Source organism: Chiloscyllium plagiosum, chromosome 24 (genome assembly GCF_004010195.1).
Source record: "Chiloscyllium plagiosum isolate BGI_BamShark_2017 chromosome 24, ASM401019v2, whole genome shotgun sequence".
Classification (NCBI taxonomy): Eukaryota; Metazoa; Chordata; class Chondrichthyes; order Orectolobiformes; family Hemiscylliidae; genus Chiloscyllium; species Chiloscyllium plagiosum.
The window spans coordinates 25,379,004-25,395,993 of NC_057733.1; the positions used below are offsets into that span (position 1 = coordinate 25,379,004).

Below are 16,990 nucleotides of genomic sequence, written 5' to 3' on the forward strand. Positions count from 1 at the left end.
ATTTCCAATACCTCTTCTCTACATACCTCAAAGCCATCCATTCTACTTATTTGTGACTCAGTACTCACATTGACAACAATGTCCTGTTCCTGAGTGAATACTGACGAAAAGTATTCATTCAGTGTCTCCCCAATCTCTTCAGCCTCCACACGCAACTTCCCACTACTATCCTTGACTGGACCTATTCCTACCCTAGTCATTCTTTTATTCCTGACATACCTATAGAAAGCCTTAGGGTTTTCCCTAATCCTACCAACTAAGGACCTTTCATGTCCCCTCCTTGCTGCTCTTAGCTCTGAAGGAGGGGACATGTCTCCACTGTCTCCAATTAATTGCGCACAGAATCAAATTTAATCAATTACAGGAAGAAAAGTGGATGCAAATCTATGAACAAATTTGCTCCATCACTAAGTCTAACATATGCGACATGGAGCTGAGATGGCAGCAGTTCCAAATTATTAATTCTTCGTTAATGCACAAATTGACAAAATATTGCTTATAAAGCAAATATGTGAAGTTTTATGTACTTATAGTTGATTACAATGAGCCATCATGTGTGTAACAAGACAGTGTCAGCAAACTGTATGGTTGCATGGGACTGATAAAGTTTCTTCTGCATGGTAAAATCAATACAGAGGACACCCAAGGACATCTGTGTAGACAATGTGGCTGAACATCAACATACTGTTATCTGCCATCATCTACGTATGTTTCAATTATGTTGCAGTGTGAGAAGATTTACAGAATCATTTTCTCTTCCGTCCTTATCTCAAGCCAAGTGTAGGATTAACATTGCTGTTCATGTCCACCTAATTTGCACAGATTCAAAAGTTGCATCTTTTGCAGGCTTTGCATGTCATGCCACCCTGTAAAACTATGTGTCTTTATCCAGTTCTCACTGCACATCTTGCTACAAGCATCACAAGAGAACAAAAACTATCTATAAGAAGTCTGACAGTTTTTAATTGCATGTTTGCACCCAATCAGTTGATTGTCGTAGTTAGCAACATGCATTCTAAAACTCAGCACATCGTTCAAATTAAAATAAATGGTAACTAGACATTGCTACAAGTTCTATTTCTCTCTGAGGGTTCTGATTCTTTGGAATTCCCTTCCTCAAAAGGCAGTGAATTCCCTTCCTCAAAAGAATCTTTAAATATTTTTAAGGCAGTGGTAGATAGATTCTGGATTATCAAGGGGATGAAGTATTATCAGGATATGGAAGAAGATAGAATTGAGGTTAAAATCTAATCAGCCGTGATCTTATTGAATGTTGAGCAATTTTGAAAGGCTGAGTAGCCTACTGTTGTTCCTTTGCCCGAAACGTCACATCGATTTCAAAGCTCCTTGGATGCTGCCTGAACTGCTGTGCTCTTCCAGCACCACTAATCCAGATACTGTTGTTCCTAGTTGGTATGTTCAGATAAGTTATGGAGAGCCAATAACCTGGTCAAAGTAGCAATAGGAAAGCAGTAGTAAATGGAAGACAGACAAATTATAGGGTGGGAACAATCAGAGCTATAAAGCTCTAACTAAGATAAACTTTCTACTGTTATTAGATTTTAAATACTCTTTGAGGCTTAAAATCATGCAATAGTTTTCATTTTAAAACAAGAACTTCTCAAGCAACAGGATGAATTTATTCTATTAGCACTTTGATTATTTGAGGCACAAAGGTTTGACTGTTTTGAATTTAAACTCATGATTAGATTAGGTTAGATTCCCTACAGTGTGGAAACAGGCCCTTTGGCCCAACAAGTCCACACTGACCCTCTGAAGAGCAACCCACCCAGACCCATTTCTCTCTTGCTAATGCACCTAACACTATGGGCAATTTAGCATGGCCAATTTACCTAATCTGCACATCTTTTGACTGTGGGAGGAACCCATGAATTTATATGAACACAAATTAATCTGATAACTATGATGTAATTGCAGAAATATATTTTATAAAACAAGGAAGACTTCCAAGTAATTAATATCTAATATCTGGAAAGGTTTCATCCCCTTGATAATCCAAAATCTATCTACCACTGCCTTAACGATATTTAAAGATTCTTTTGAGGAAGGGAATTCACTGCCTTTTGAGGAAGGGAATTCCAAAGAATCAGAACCCTCAGAGAGAGAAAAAAAATGTTTCCTCCTCTATGGCTGTGCATAGGATGCCTGAGAGCTGACTGCCAGAGCAAATCTTTGCACAGCTCAAGTAAAGCACTTGAGCGCGAGGAAGAAAAAGGAAGGGCATGAAGGACTGGTGAAGGCTTCCCTTAAGAAATGTAACATAAATGTCATGCATGAGAGTCACTCCTTCAGAAGAAATTGACATGAAGCAATCGCCTGTATCTTTGAGAATGCCTCCTGACAGAAAAGGTACAGGAGAAAGCAATGCCAGTGATCTCGAAGCCAAGGACCAATCCAACACCAGAAACATCTGCCAAATGCATGGTCAGAGACACAGCCCTAGATCGGGCTCATCAGTTGCTCTAGGACCCACAGAATCTATGACCAGTAACACAGAATTCTCTAGATGGACAATTATTCTCATTAGGAGTAATTGCTGATGGCGACATCCATTATCTTTGTTGAATTCTTCCATTCTGTGACTTCTATACATAATTAATGTAGCATCTTTTCTCAGTCTTTCCCATAATCTCCAACTGTAACAGTTCTGGATTTTTATTCCCTCCATCTACAGCCTAGTAGCTTTTCTAATTCTCTTCACACTGCTTCTAAGAATCGACTCAGCCTTGCAAGTTCCTTGCATTGCTTATTTTTATGCTTTACTAGGTTTCTTTATTTAACTAAAATGGCAAAATCTCAGAGAGAGCATGATATTAAAGCAACACTCTATGGCAGTATGTGCAAATTGATCAGAAAGTGCCTTTTCACATTTTTACAGTGTTGTACAGTGTCTGTACAGTGCCTACAATCAAAATATTATGTTCTAAATAACTGAGAAAGTGTAAAAACTGAATTATGAAACAAAATCTTGGTTACCCTGGAGGAATTTTAGCCACCTGCAATTATAAATCAAAGAATTCCACAGATATGTTGTTGAAAACAAGTTCAGGAAATATGGATATCAGTCATGACATCTCAGTGTGATGTTTAAACTAACCACTAAATGTCAGCTCTCTCTCTCACTGCCTCAGTTTTTCCTTTTTAATTAGCTATACAACTTCCTTTCATTTAGTTTACAATATCTTGAATATGCTATTAATGTCAGTATCAGGACATTTCTGTGACCATTATATGAACTCTCTTTTCATATTACTTATGTTAAAGTTTAAATGATGTTTTAAATTACATTCAATCTAACCTATTAAATTTGGAATGATCATATTTAAATATTGTGATGATGATAAATGTAACTGCTTTAACTGTTTTTTCTATCAACGGGTATTCTGATTTTTCTCCCATTATATTGGAAACTGTTTTTCATTCAGAGTGCCTCTCCTAAATACCTCACTAAAGACTTTACACCCACTTTTTGAATAACAATGGCAAACTTGCTTCCAACTGCTCTGCAATTGAATGGTTCATTGATATATTGATGGTTTGGAGATGGACTGGGGTGTACAAAGTTAAAAATCACAACACCAGGTTATAGTCCAACAAGTTTAATTGGAAGCACTAGCTTTCGGAGCGACGCTCCTTCATCAGGTGGTTGTGGAGGACACAATTGTAGGCACAGAATTTATAGCAAAAATTTACAGTGTGATGTAACTGAAATTATACATAGAAAAATATCTTGATTGTTTGTTGAGTCTTTCATTTGTTCGAATACCATGATAGTTTAACTTCTTTCATGTGTAAATCACAAAACTTTTTTTAAAAAATTGCATTCTCAGGTTAGCTGTAACAATTAGTGTTAGCTAGACAATATGTATAGCTAGATATATTGATGATCTCTTTGTACCAAATACAGTGAACTGAGAGCAAATTGCCTACTTGAGTTATTGCTAGACTATTAATCCAGTGATCCAGTAATATTTTGGGGTAGGTGGTAGAATTTGAATTCAATAAATTCTGCAATTAAGACTCAAAGGTTACCATGAATTGTATTTGGGGAAAACCCATCTGGATCACCAATGTTCTTTCTGGAAGGAAATCTGCCCTTCTTATCAAGTGTGACCTACATGTGACTCCAGCCCCACAGCTGATTGGTTGACTCTTAACAAACCTCTGGGCAATTATGGATGGTCAATAAATATTGGTCTAGCCTGTGAATTAATTTAAATGTCAACCATGAGCTTGACAGGGATTTGGGAATTGCTTATTTTACTGCTTTCTCCAACTCAAATTTAAAATATCTATTTATTTTACTTGTATTATCCAGGTACTCATCAAAAATTTTAGCTATCAAAATGGAAAATCTTTCTTCGTGGGTAAGGAACTATTAGCTCTGTTTTGTGGACAAAGAACATTGACTGATTTAGTTTTGTTAATCTTTATACTGAGGCAACAAATGTAGCTAATAAAAGTTGACATCTTGTTACTTTGTGGTCTTTCTTTTTGTAAAGATGATATTCAAGGCTCAGTGTTGAAATGACAATGACTTTTCAACGCTGAACCGCCTGTGGTTTCCTTTTCTTGTCAAACATTATTAAGGTGACCTTTTTTAGCTAGCGTCAATACTGCTTGCAGTTTTTACACTGGTTGAAATCTATGTTTATAACAACATCTTGCTCTATCAAGTTCACTTAACATAAAGTATCTTGGGTGTGTCACAGAAGTCAAATTATTATTTAAAAAAATTGAACACTGATTAATTATGCAAGATAGAATAAAATGTGTGACTGAGGGCAAGAAAAGAGGTGTTTCTGAATGAGCTACTTTGCAAGGATTATGTAATCTGGCAGAATGGCAAAATTATTTTTGAGTTACATGTAGCAAGCTCATTGGATTACATACGATCATCGTTTATTTTATCATCACCACCTAAAGGCAAAATCAGCCTCATTTAACTTAGTTAAAAATCACACAACACTCGGTTATAGACCAACAGGTTTATTTGGAAGCACTAGCTTTTGATGCGATGCTCCTTCATCAAGTGGTTATGGAGTATAAGATCATAGGACACAGAATTTATAGCAAAAGTTTACAGTGTGATGTAACTGAAATCGTATATTGAAAAAGAACTGGATTGTTAAGTGAACTTTAACAATAGGTGCCATGTCGACCCAGGTAATGCATTGATGGTGGGAGGTGCCCTGTGTGAGGCTTTCTGTGTCCCAATATTCAACATGATTCTAATCTAAAAAAAAGGGATGTACAGAATCTTACATGGATTCATGCAGTTTTTGAGCAAAAGAAAATGTAATTCTGCAAGTACAAATTCACCCCACAAACTTATATGTGCGCTTGTGCGTGTGCGGAGGCATCATGAATGCCTGTGAGAGTGTGTATATGTTTATATGTGTGAGTGAGTGTAAAGGGGTATAAGTCTGTGAGAGGGTGCATGTGTGAGTGTGGGAGTGTATGTGCCAGCGAATGAGAGTGTGTGTGTGTGTGTGTATAGTGCATGGGCCCGGGTAAGGCCATCCCCATGGGTACCAAACTTTTCGCTGCTGCCTATCCTGAAATCCGTCTTGGAGGATGGTCACCCGAATGTCCGAAGTCGAATGTCCCGGACCTGCTGAAGTGTTCTCCGACTTGGAGGGAACACTGCTGTCTGTTGATTGTTGTGCAGTGCCCAGTCATCCGTTGCTGTAGCCTCTGCTTGGTCTCGCCAGTGTACAAGGCCTTAGGGCATCCTTGCCTACAGCGTATGAGATAAACAACATTGTCTACCCTATATGCTGAGGCAAGGATGCCCTGAGGCATGGTACATTGGCTATGGCAACGGATGAATGGACACCGCACAACAATCAACACATCTCCCAGTCGGAGAACACTTTAGCGGTCTGGGACATTCGACCTTGGACCTTCAGGTGACCATCCTCCAAGGCAGACTTCGGAACAGACAACAATGCAAAGTGGCCAAGCAGAGGCTGATAACCAAGCTCTTTACGCATGGGGATGGCCTCAACCAGACCTTGGGTTCATGTCACACTACAGGTGACCCACTGCACTTCGCATTTCATGCGCACACACGCACACTCCTACAGACCCATACACTTGAGTAGACCCTCTCTCATACACAAGCTCTCTCTCATTCGCACACACATACATTCCCAAACTCATGCACAGACCTCTCACAGATTTATACCCATTTACACTCACATTCACACACATGCACATACACACACTGTCTCACAGGCACTCATAATGCCCCCGCACATGCACAAACACACATATAAGTTTGTGGGATGAATTTGTACTTGCAGAATTACATTTTAATTTGCTCAAAAACTGCATGAATCCATGTAAAATTCTGTACATCCCTTTTTTAGATTAGAATCAGTCCAAACATTGGGCACAGACAGCCTCACACTTCACACCTTCAATGCATTATCTGGGCCAACACGGCACCTATTGTTAAAGTTCACTTGAGAATATAGCTTTAGGAAAGTTCTGGGATTTACATATGAAAGAACTGAAACCAACATGCCCATTCTAAAAGATGAGAGACTTAACAAACAATCCAGGTCTTTTTCAATATATAATTTCAGTTACACCACACTGTAAACTTTTGCTATACATTCCGTGTCCTACGATCTTAGACTACACAACCACCTGAAGAAGAAGCAGCGCTCTGAAAGCTCGTGCTTCCAATAAACCTGTAGGACTATAACCTGGTGTTGTGTGATTTTTAACTTTGTCCACCGAAGTCCAACACCAGCTCCTGCAAATCATTTAACTTAGAGAGATTTGGGCTAATTCATATTTTGCACCTTACATGGAGTTTGAAAGACTTTGCTGTATTAACAAAATTTAAGTAATGTTACTTTTGTTTTTACATAACTTCTTTGAGCCAAATGATAAATTTCATGACCAGTGCCTGCTCAGTTCTCTTGTCAATACTGCTATTGAGCCAAGAGTAGAATACACACAAAGAATGCAAAAGCCAGAACTGGAAGGATAGAATGTTCCCCTCTCTGGACAGTTATTGGCAATAAGAAGGAAGTTGGGAAAATACAGCAAGAATGAAAGAACATGTAATCTCAATGTCAAGAAAAGATTTCCCAAATATCTCCATAAACTTCAAACAGTAATTTCAGAACCTCACCATTAAGCTGTGGCTACATCCTTGCCATGCATTTGCATCTGGCTCTGCTCACCTGCTTTCTAAACCACATCCAATTCTCCTCTCCTCACACAAGATGCTAAATAATGCCAATTCCTGACATGAAAATCAAATTGGACACCTGGTGGCTGCAGCTCACTGAATGTTTGTCCCAGCCTTTATCCAACTATGTCCTCACCACAATTAATAAATCTGCTGCACAAACCCTGTGGAACACATATGTAATATTTCAATCTACAGCTGCATTAAAGAATTTCTTTACATAGCTTAATAAAGCCAAACTGCACTCAATTTCACCATTATAGTAGAGCAATCAAACAAGGTCTCCTTTCTCAATGTGTTCATTGAGAAATCTGAAAAAGACTTTTAAAAATGAATTACTGAAATTCAGGTGCACTGTGGCCATGGAGAGATTTGAGTATGAGAAGCTTTTAAAATAAAATCCAGGCTGGGAAACTCCATTTGTGATAATCGAAGGCATCTTTCATGCTGTGAAATAGTATTACGCATCAGAGAATTCCAAGATTATGGGAAAAGGAAGGAACATAGAGTTGAGGGTTATCAGATCAGTCACGATCTCATTGAATGGCAGAGCAGACTCGATGGGCTCAATGGGCTTCTACTCTGATGTCTTATGATCTTATTATTGGATCTCAGGATATCTATGACTCGTATACTTCTCCAGGATTATTTAGTACACAGGGACACACAGACATCTCTTGCATCTAAGCAGCGTCCACCATATGGCTCCTAGCTCATTTCTTAAGACTCATTTAATTTATGCTTACTTGTAGGTTATCAGGCTCTATGGCTTGCACCGCTTTTTAACGCAGAGGCAGAGGCCGGTAGCTTGACATAGTTCAAAACATTGAACAGCCAAGGAGGTGGACATGTTTGTGTATGGTACCATGTTATATCAACATTGTGCCTACAGCGTGTGCTAGCAGCTTACATGGCAAAATCCACTGCACTGGTTCATTTAAAAGCTATGCCATAAAATCAAAGAGAAAACATATCTGGTGGGGCCAAGTGAGATTACTGTCAATCAGAAGGTGCCTCCAAAGTTGCCAAGGGGTTTTTCTGATTACATTACCGGGAGTGAGGCGCTTTGTCCAATCGGAGCCTGGGGATCGGTGTCATTGTAAACCTTGCAAGGATTGGACCACATTCAGTCCTGCATGTCAAATGCAACCAGCCCAGGGATTACAGGTTAGTTAGTCAGCTGGAGTGTTGCGCAGACATCAGTCTGGAGGCTGGGCCATACTCAGTCAGGGCCATTTGCCAAGTCAGTCTGAGGTTCAAGTCTGGTCAAGCTTGGTTAGGAGCTTAGGAACAGGAGTAGATAATTTAGCTTCTTGGTTCTGACTTTCAGTGAGATCATGGATCATCTGTAACCTAATACTATATTACCATATCCCTTAATACCTTTGCTTAACAAAACTTTATCTAGTTCAGATTTAAAATTAACAACTGATCCAGCATCAATTCCTTTTATGGAAAAAAGTTTCAAACGTCAACCACTCTGTGTGTCGGAATGCTTCCTAACATCTCTCCGCAATGGTTCAGCCCTAATTCTCATGCTCTGCCCCCCTAGTTATAGAATCCCTGAGTCACTATATTCTTCTTAAAGTATGGTGCCAAATCTGCTCACAGCACTCCAAGTATAGTTTAACCAGGGATTTGTATAAACACAACATAATCTCTTCATCCTTATTGATTAGATTCCCTACAGTGTGGAAACAGGCCATTTGGCCCAACAAGTCCACACCGACCCTCCAAAGAGTAACCCACCCAGACCCATTCCCATCTGACTAATGCACCTAACTCTATGCAGAATTTAACTTAGCCAATTCACCTGGCCTGCACATCTTTGTATTGTGGGAGGAAACCCATGCAGAAATGAGGAGAAAGTGAAAACTCCACACAGTCACCTGAGGCTGGAATCGAACCCAGGTCCCTGGCGGTGTGAGGCAGCAGAGCGAACCACTGAACCACCGTGCCACCCCAGTCCTCTAGATTTGAGTCCTCTAGATATTAAGAGCAGTGTTCCATTTCTTGATCATTTTCTGCACCTGTTGGTGATGTTTTAAAGATCTATGCACATGAATACCCATGTCTCTTGGGACGTTTACTGCATTTAACTTCATACCATCAAGAAATTACTCTGAACTATCCTTTTACAATCCAAGATGGATAAACTCACATTTGCTTACATTGAATTGCATCTGCCGTTGCTTTGCCCATTCATTGGATCTATCAATATCACCTTACAATTTTATGCAATCACGTACACTGTCTACATTACCACTCAACTTTGAGTCATCAACAAATTTGGATCAATGACTTTCTATTTAATAAATAATGAATAATTGATACCCTATCACATATCCTTGTGGGTCACCTTGCACTCGCATCTACCGATCTATTTTCTGTTACCTGCCATGAACCAACTCCCCAGTCATATCAGTAATTTGCCATCAATTTCGTAGGCATTTATCTTAGTTAACATTCATTCATGTGGGACTTTATCAAGTGCCTCTGGAAGTCCATATCAACATCCACAGGCATTCCCCTGTCAACTGTCTTATTCACTTTTTCAAAAACTACAATGAGGGTTGTCAGGCCTGATTGACCTATCATAAATCCATGCTGGCTCTCCCTGATTAATTGAAAATTTTCAAGGTGATTATAGACTTCAACAATTTCTCCATCACGGATACATGGCCGACTGGTCTGTAATTCCCTGGTTTTCCTATTTTGCATTTCTTAAAAAGCAAAGTGACGTGCAATTTTCCAATCCAGAGGCAGGACTCCTGTAGCAAGGAAATACAGATAGATTATAAGTAGGCAATAGTTATAGATTATAGTTTGCTCATGAATAGGCAGAGCACTTCATGCAGTCCTGGGGAAAGCAGGCAATTCAATTCTGGCTTCGGATTTCATTGAAGTGGGTCACTGAGGGAGTGATTAGAGTGAAAGAGGAAATTTCAGATATAGGTTGGAGGGTAACTCCTAGAGCAAGGGGGGACAGGGAGCCCTGAGAAGGGACAGGTGAACAGGGTTGATTGTCACTCTGACCCTGATGTGGGAGAATGTATGACCAACGTGGCATGGCAATTGGCAAAGCCGTGGATTCTCGGGGTAAATTGGGCACATTACTGTCCACAGAAAGGGGGTGAACAGAAATAGGAGAATGAGGCTAGAAAATAACTGGAGTTTAGGGACAGCAACACAAAAGGTATCATGAAGGATAAGGGAAAGCATACTCTATCCTGCCCTATAAATCAGACACAACAACACAAAGTTTAAACCTTGCCACAAGTGGCAATCCAAAGTGAACTGTGCAATAAAGGTATAATATATAGATATGACTTTAAGTGATGTGGGCAGTAAGTTAACAAGTAAGTTCCTATTTACCTCTTCTGAGAAGGTGTAAAGATGTTCAAAATTGAGACTCTGCTAGGAGCAATTGCGTAATTGTGCATCCAGTGATTCAATAACATCACACACCTGGTATCAAATTTCACTTTGAAATGAACAAAATTTGGATGAAAGGGTATGTTTCTGTGCTGTATGACTCTATGAATCTATTGTTCAAAATTATTATTCAAAAAAACACATTTCAAATTATGGCCTCAAGCAATCATGATGATCATATTGTCTGCACTAATTGCCTCTATCGCATGGTACAAAGGTTAGGTCGCATGTTTAAATAGAAGCTATTTAAAAAGAAACTCTATTCAGGGTTATATCAAAAAGTTAGGGGAATAACAGAAGTCATAACACTCGTTCAGAAGGCCAGTCCATACGTGATGAGCCAAACAGCTTCTTTCTGCACCATAACAGTTCTTAATTCTGGGACTTCTCAGCTATTCTTTGAGGATGTAGGATGAATTCCTTAATGTCTTGTTCGCTTGCAGCTTTTAGGTCTAATAACTTTCTCAGCACTGTTTCTCTACAGAGTGTACTGTTTAAAATTCCACCCTCCTTTTTTACCTCTTGAGTTACAAGCAATTCTGGAATTTTATTTGTGTCTTCTGCATGAAGACAAAAAAATACTCAATATTTTTGCCACTTCCTTATGTCTCATTACTAGTTTTCAAGATTCAGTAGATAACCTGTGCAAAATTTAGTTATTCTTTTTCTTTTTAAGTGCTTGCAGAATTCTTACTACCTGCTTTTATATTTCAAGCTACCCTACTCTCATACTCTAATTTCTCCCTCGTTGTTACTTTTTCAGCTATTCTTGCTGGTCTTTTAAGTTCTGACCAATCTTCTGACCCATCACTGAGCTTGATAGAATTATATGCCTTTTCTTTCAGCTTGATACTATCTTTAACAACCTCAGTTAGACACAGATGATGCATTTATCTTATTTTTTACTGGTATGCATCTTTACTGAATGTTTGCAATATCTCATTGGATATCTGATATTGCAACTTTGCTGACCTTCTCTTAACCTTTTTGACCAGCTCATTTTGGCCAACTTCACAATGAAAAAACCCTTGTAACTCAGACGAATGCATTGAACATATAGTAACTACATTTGCTGATGACACAAAGGTGAGTAAGTGAGTTGATCGGGCAAATGAGATTTAATGTGGGAAAGTCTGAAACTGTCCATTGGGCAGGAAGAATAGAAAAGAAACATCGCATTTAAATGAATCTATGAGATGGGGAGCCCTCATGTACAAATCACAGAAAGTCAAGGAAAATTAATAGAACATTTGCGTCGGTGAAAGGGGAATTGAATGGAGCTTATGCTTCAGTTATGCAAGGCATTGGTGAGACCACAACTGCAGTACTGTGTACAGTGTTGGTCACCTCTTTAAAGGAAGGATGTTAATGTGTTGTAAGCAGTTCAGAGGGTTACTCAACTAAGACATAGAAAAGAGACGATTGCCTTATACAGGCTTGGCCTGTATTCTCTGGAGTTTAGAAGATTCAGAAGTGACTTAAATGAAGAATATAAGATCCTGAGGGGATTTGACTGGGTGGCTGTGGATAGGGATTTCCTCAAGTTGGAGAATCTAGTTTATGAGTCAAAGATAAAGAGTCACCCATTTTAGATAGATGAAGAAAGAAAAAATGCTCTCAAAAATCTGTGACTCTTTGAAATTTCCTTCCTCATATGGAATGGATACTGAACCTTTAAATATTTTGCAGGTGGAAGACCACAGACCACAGTAATATGTTATCAGGATTATGCAGGAGCATAGAGATTAAAATCAGATTAGCCATGGATGGCTGGAGGAGGTTTGTGCAGAATGTTGGTGAGGTCACTTTTGGAAGACTATGTACTGTCTTGGTTGCCCTGCTACAGGAAGGATATTATTAGATTGGGGGGGGGGTTCAGAAATGATTTACCAGGATGTTGGAGGGTTTGAGTTATAAGAAGAGGCTGGATAGGCTGGGACCTTTTTTCACTGGAGCATAGGAGATTTAGGGGTGACCTTATCAAGGTTTATAAATCACAAGGGGCATAGATAAGATGAATAGCAATGGTCTTTTCCCTAGGTGTGGGAATTCAAAACTGTTAGAGGAGAAAGATTTAAAAGGGACCCGAGGGGCAACTTTTTTCACACAGAGTGTGGTTTGCCTGTGGAATGAACTGCCAGAGGAAGTGGTAGCTGCAGATATAGTTACGACATTTAAAAGATATTTGGAGAGATACATGAACAGGAAAGGTTTAGATGGGCTAAATACGGAAGGTGGGATTAGTTTAGTTTGGGAAACTTGGTTGACGTGGATGAGTTGGACCAAAGATTCTGATCCTGTGCTGTATGACTCAGTCTCTATAAGTGGTTTAATTTTGCTCCTTGCTTGTGCTTTTGTATGTAATTACCTTTACTTAACTTTAAAACATTTTTAGTCTTAGATCCATGCTTCTCTTCCTTAAATGAAATGTGAAATTCAATCATGTTATGATGACTACAACATAGAGAGTCTTTACTATGAGTTCATTTACTAATCCAACCTCATTTTACTCGAACACATGAAGAAACTGTTCACCTGTTTGGTTTTAGAATGCACTACTCTGAAATATTGCCCTTAAAACACTCCATGAACTCACAAAGCATTTATATCCTTAAAAAAAACTAAATGAAACTTGGATAATATCAGTGTACTTCTCAAACCCATATCTTTATGTTTTATTTAGTTACTTAAATGAGGTTATTGCTAAATACTTTAAGATGCAATGCTAATGATGTGATCATTATTTTCTGTTGGAAAGCAAGCTGTCATGAAAACATTTTTTTTCAAAGATTTGGCACATCTTGCTTGAGATATAGCTGCATGAGCAGGATTACATTAATCTACAGATTTCATGTCAACGATGATTTTGATGAGATGAAAATGACAATTCATAAAAAAAACAGGGATTCTACGACTAAACCTGGAGGAAGTATTGCTCTTCTAAACCAACAAGAGCTGTAATGACACTTTTCTCAGGTGGTTATAAATAGAATGCTCTGAAAATGAAGATGCACGCTTTCATTATTACATTTAGCAGATCAACCTACTTCCCATGAATGGCTAGCTTCAGTCTTATTACAGATTTTTTTTTACATTTTAACCCCTGGCTCTACTGAAACAATCTCATATTGGGAGTTAAAGTTAGTCCACAGAATCTACTTTCTACTAAATGGGAAAATATGAGCATAACGTCCAATTTAGATATGAATGCACCTCAACAATTCTCATTAACAGTAACTTACATTTGACATGAGAAAATGTCAGAACTGTAATAAAGGAAAAATGCTCACCGTATAATAGTAGAAGAGATAGGAGAGTGACAATGGTATAGTTGGAAGGGTCAGATTATGGCTGCTTCTACATTGTGTGTAAAGGAGCAAAGTGCAGTGGTTCAGGGAGGTAATCCCAGAAAGTAAAACTAAAAAGATGGAAAAGCTTGCTACTGAACATTGACAATGGCTGAGAGAAAAAGGCAAAAAAAAAGACAGAATTGTCAGTCTGAAGGGCACAGGATAAGTCAGGCAGAAATAATTTGAGATTTTACTTCATTATTTAAGTCTGTGCATCTTCGGAAACAGGTTATCCTTCTCATCTTCGACCAATTTGCCTTTTGAACTCCAATGCCCTGAACTTGGTCTTCTTTTATTTAAGTATTCACTTTTGTGAGAGATCTGCATAAGATATCTCTGCAGAGAACATAGTTTTACTGTGGTCTTGTGTCAAGAGTTAAAAATCACATAACACCATGTTATAGTCCAACAGGTTTACTTGGAAGCACTAGCTTCGAAAGGAGCAGCGCTCTGGAAGCTAGTGCTTCCAATAAACTTGTTGGACTATAACCTGGTGATGTGTGATTTTTAACTTTGTACAACCCAGTCCAACAGCATCACCTCTAAATCATGTGTCAAGAGATCTTCTGTCAGCTCTGGAGGTGCACAGGCAAAACAAAATAGACAGAAGTGTTGTGTTGGATGTTGGTAATGATTGACAATGGAGAGGTTAAGAAGGAAATGCGTCCATGATTGTAGTCACCAAGACTATTTGAGATGACTTTATCCAAGTTGAAAATGTTGAGAACTGACAAGAATCTGGACAAATAAGCTTTCTTTTCTTTCACAGGTTGTTGATATTGCTGGCTAGGCTAGCATTTATTGCCCATCTCCAACATTTCCAACTAGGTGTGCTGAAAAGGGAGTTATGTGAGACATGAACATGGAACCATGCAATGATGACACATTTAATTCCTTGGGAAAGATTGTTGAAATGATAGTTGTTGAAATAGGACAATGAGATTAAAGGTGAGTTCTTCAAGAGGAGGTAACAGAGTTGGTGATGTTATGAAGGAGAGATAGATGCTGCCAAAGCAAATTGAGCCATTAACACTGTCAGGTTCACTAGGACACAAACAATGTCAGGAAGTGGTTCGGGTAACTGGACATGACCTCATGAATTGATGAGTTTGGTTTGATAACAACAGAGAATTCATATAATGATAGGATGTTAGAACTCATGCAAGGAAGTTGGATAAATATTCCAAGACAATCTTTCATCATTATGGTAGAGAATGTTCACAGGAATCTTGAGTTATTAGTAGGACTTGTTTGAATGTTTAGAAAGTGTAGACTGTTAGGTGTGTGGGTCACCAATAGGTTTCACAAGGGAATTGGACTCATAGTTTCACGGCCTTTATTTTAAAGGCACCCAAAGCAGAAACGTTTGTGATATAAATACACATATTCCATTTTTGAAAATTGTCCTTTCAGCTGCTGTGCCCTAAAGACTGTAGGCGTCTGAAATTACGGTTGTTGCAATATATTGTTTCACAGAACTTGCTATATCAGATAGCAAAAATAGAACTTTCCTCACAGTGTCATTATTTGTTATCCTAATTCCAGTAAGCATCACACTGAGCAGTCATTTATTCCATCTCAGAGATAACAATGCTGTTATGAATATTTACTGTTAAGTTGTACACTTACGCTGTTAGGAAATTTGGGGTCTATTAGGTCAATTTTTGATGCTAATCACTGTTTTTGCTTTTGGATGTTTGATTTCTACTTGCCAAAGACCTTTGTACCGTCTCAATATGTATTGTGGTTTGTCTGTTCATTCCTTAGTTTTGAGCAAACCATTTTGGCTCAGGCTTGGAGAGTTGAAGGGCTTGTTCCTAGGCTGTTCTTTGTATTTTTATAAAATGTGTAGTTATTTCCAGACTCATTTTCAATGCCACTAAGTTTAACCTGTAATATCAATAGCACTAAAGAAAAGTAACCTTTTGTCTTAAAATATATAAATCAATACATTTGTAATAGAATTCAATTATGATTTTGATTTGATACATGATAAACTCACTCAGCAAATCACTACCGGAAATAATGAACCTGTTGACTGCTCAGTAAAGGGTTGATTCACTCCATATTGGTTAGTCAGTTTTATTTATGAGGCTGCTGTCTAACTCCAGAATATTTTTCTTCTATGCTTTTCATTCTTACTTTTTGCAACCATAATTTTGCTGGGCTGCTTTGATCTGCCTTTGAAATGTTGCTGCCATGGTTAATGTCCCCTCTAAACTGGGCAGCCAAGTAACAAGCCAAAAGTCTGCACAATAACTGCGTACGAGTCAACTCCTTCATGCTATCACAGAGCAAAAGAAATTAAAGGACACTGTTGCATTTTGTCATAGATTCCAGAGCAGATAGGACTTTAAGACAATTACATGACACCATAACAAATCACATTTTGGTTATTCTGTTTGTGCAATAGATTCAGTGTGGTGTGTCCAATCAGTCAGCTATGTCTATGTAACGTACAGTAATATCAGCAAGCACAGAGCTCAGTCAGAGAATTTATGTCATGTGGAGTTAACATTTTTAATAAACTTCTGCCTCAACGAAAACCTGACTCTCTGTCATATGTTATGTAGATTGACATTTAGAAACCACAACGCACGTCAGGCGCATGAAATGAATCAGCCACATTCGACAAAAACAAAAGGTACATTGTTCATGGATGGTCTGGTAGATCCACATTGAGGTTAGAACTTGGGGCAATGCATTGATATTAGTAGACAACAGCAAACAGATGAAGTGGAGTACTGTGTGCAAGGCAATATGCAGACGGCTAAATCTTTTGTTTTCTTTGGCTAAGCGTTAGTTGTAAAAACAATGACTGCAGATGCTGGAAACCAGATTCTGGATTAGTGGTGCTGGAAGAGCACAGCAGTTCAGGCAGCATCCAAGGAGCAGCGAAATCGACGTTTCGGGCAAAAGCCCTTCATCAAGAATAAAGGCAGAGAGCCTGAAGGGTGGAGAGATAAGCTAGAGG

At 38.6% G+C, this 16,990-nt stretch overlaps 1 protein-coding gene and 1 long non-coding RNA gene across 3 annotated transcripts in view; one reads left to right on the plus strand and one right to left on the minus strand.

Annotated features, from left to right (window-relative positions):
• LOC122562100 (T-cell antigen CD7-like) overlaps positions 1-4,498 on the plus strand; it is a 27,773-nt gene extending 23,275 nt beyond the window's left edge. For both annotated transcript variants that reach the window (XM_043714626.1, XM_043714625.1), the window contains one exon: positions 4,340-4,498. The gene's annotated coding sequence lies outside the window, so the exon portion shown is untranslated. The remainder of the gene's footprint in view (positions 1-4,339) is intronic.
• LOC122562102 overlaps positions 1-16,990 on the minus strand; it is a 49,377-nt gene that overhangs the window by 25,173 nt on the left and 7,214 nt on the right. The window lies entirely within an intron of this gene.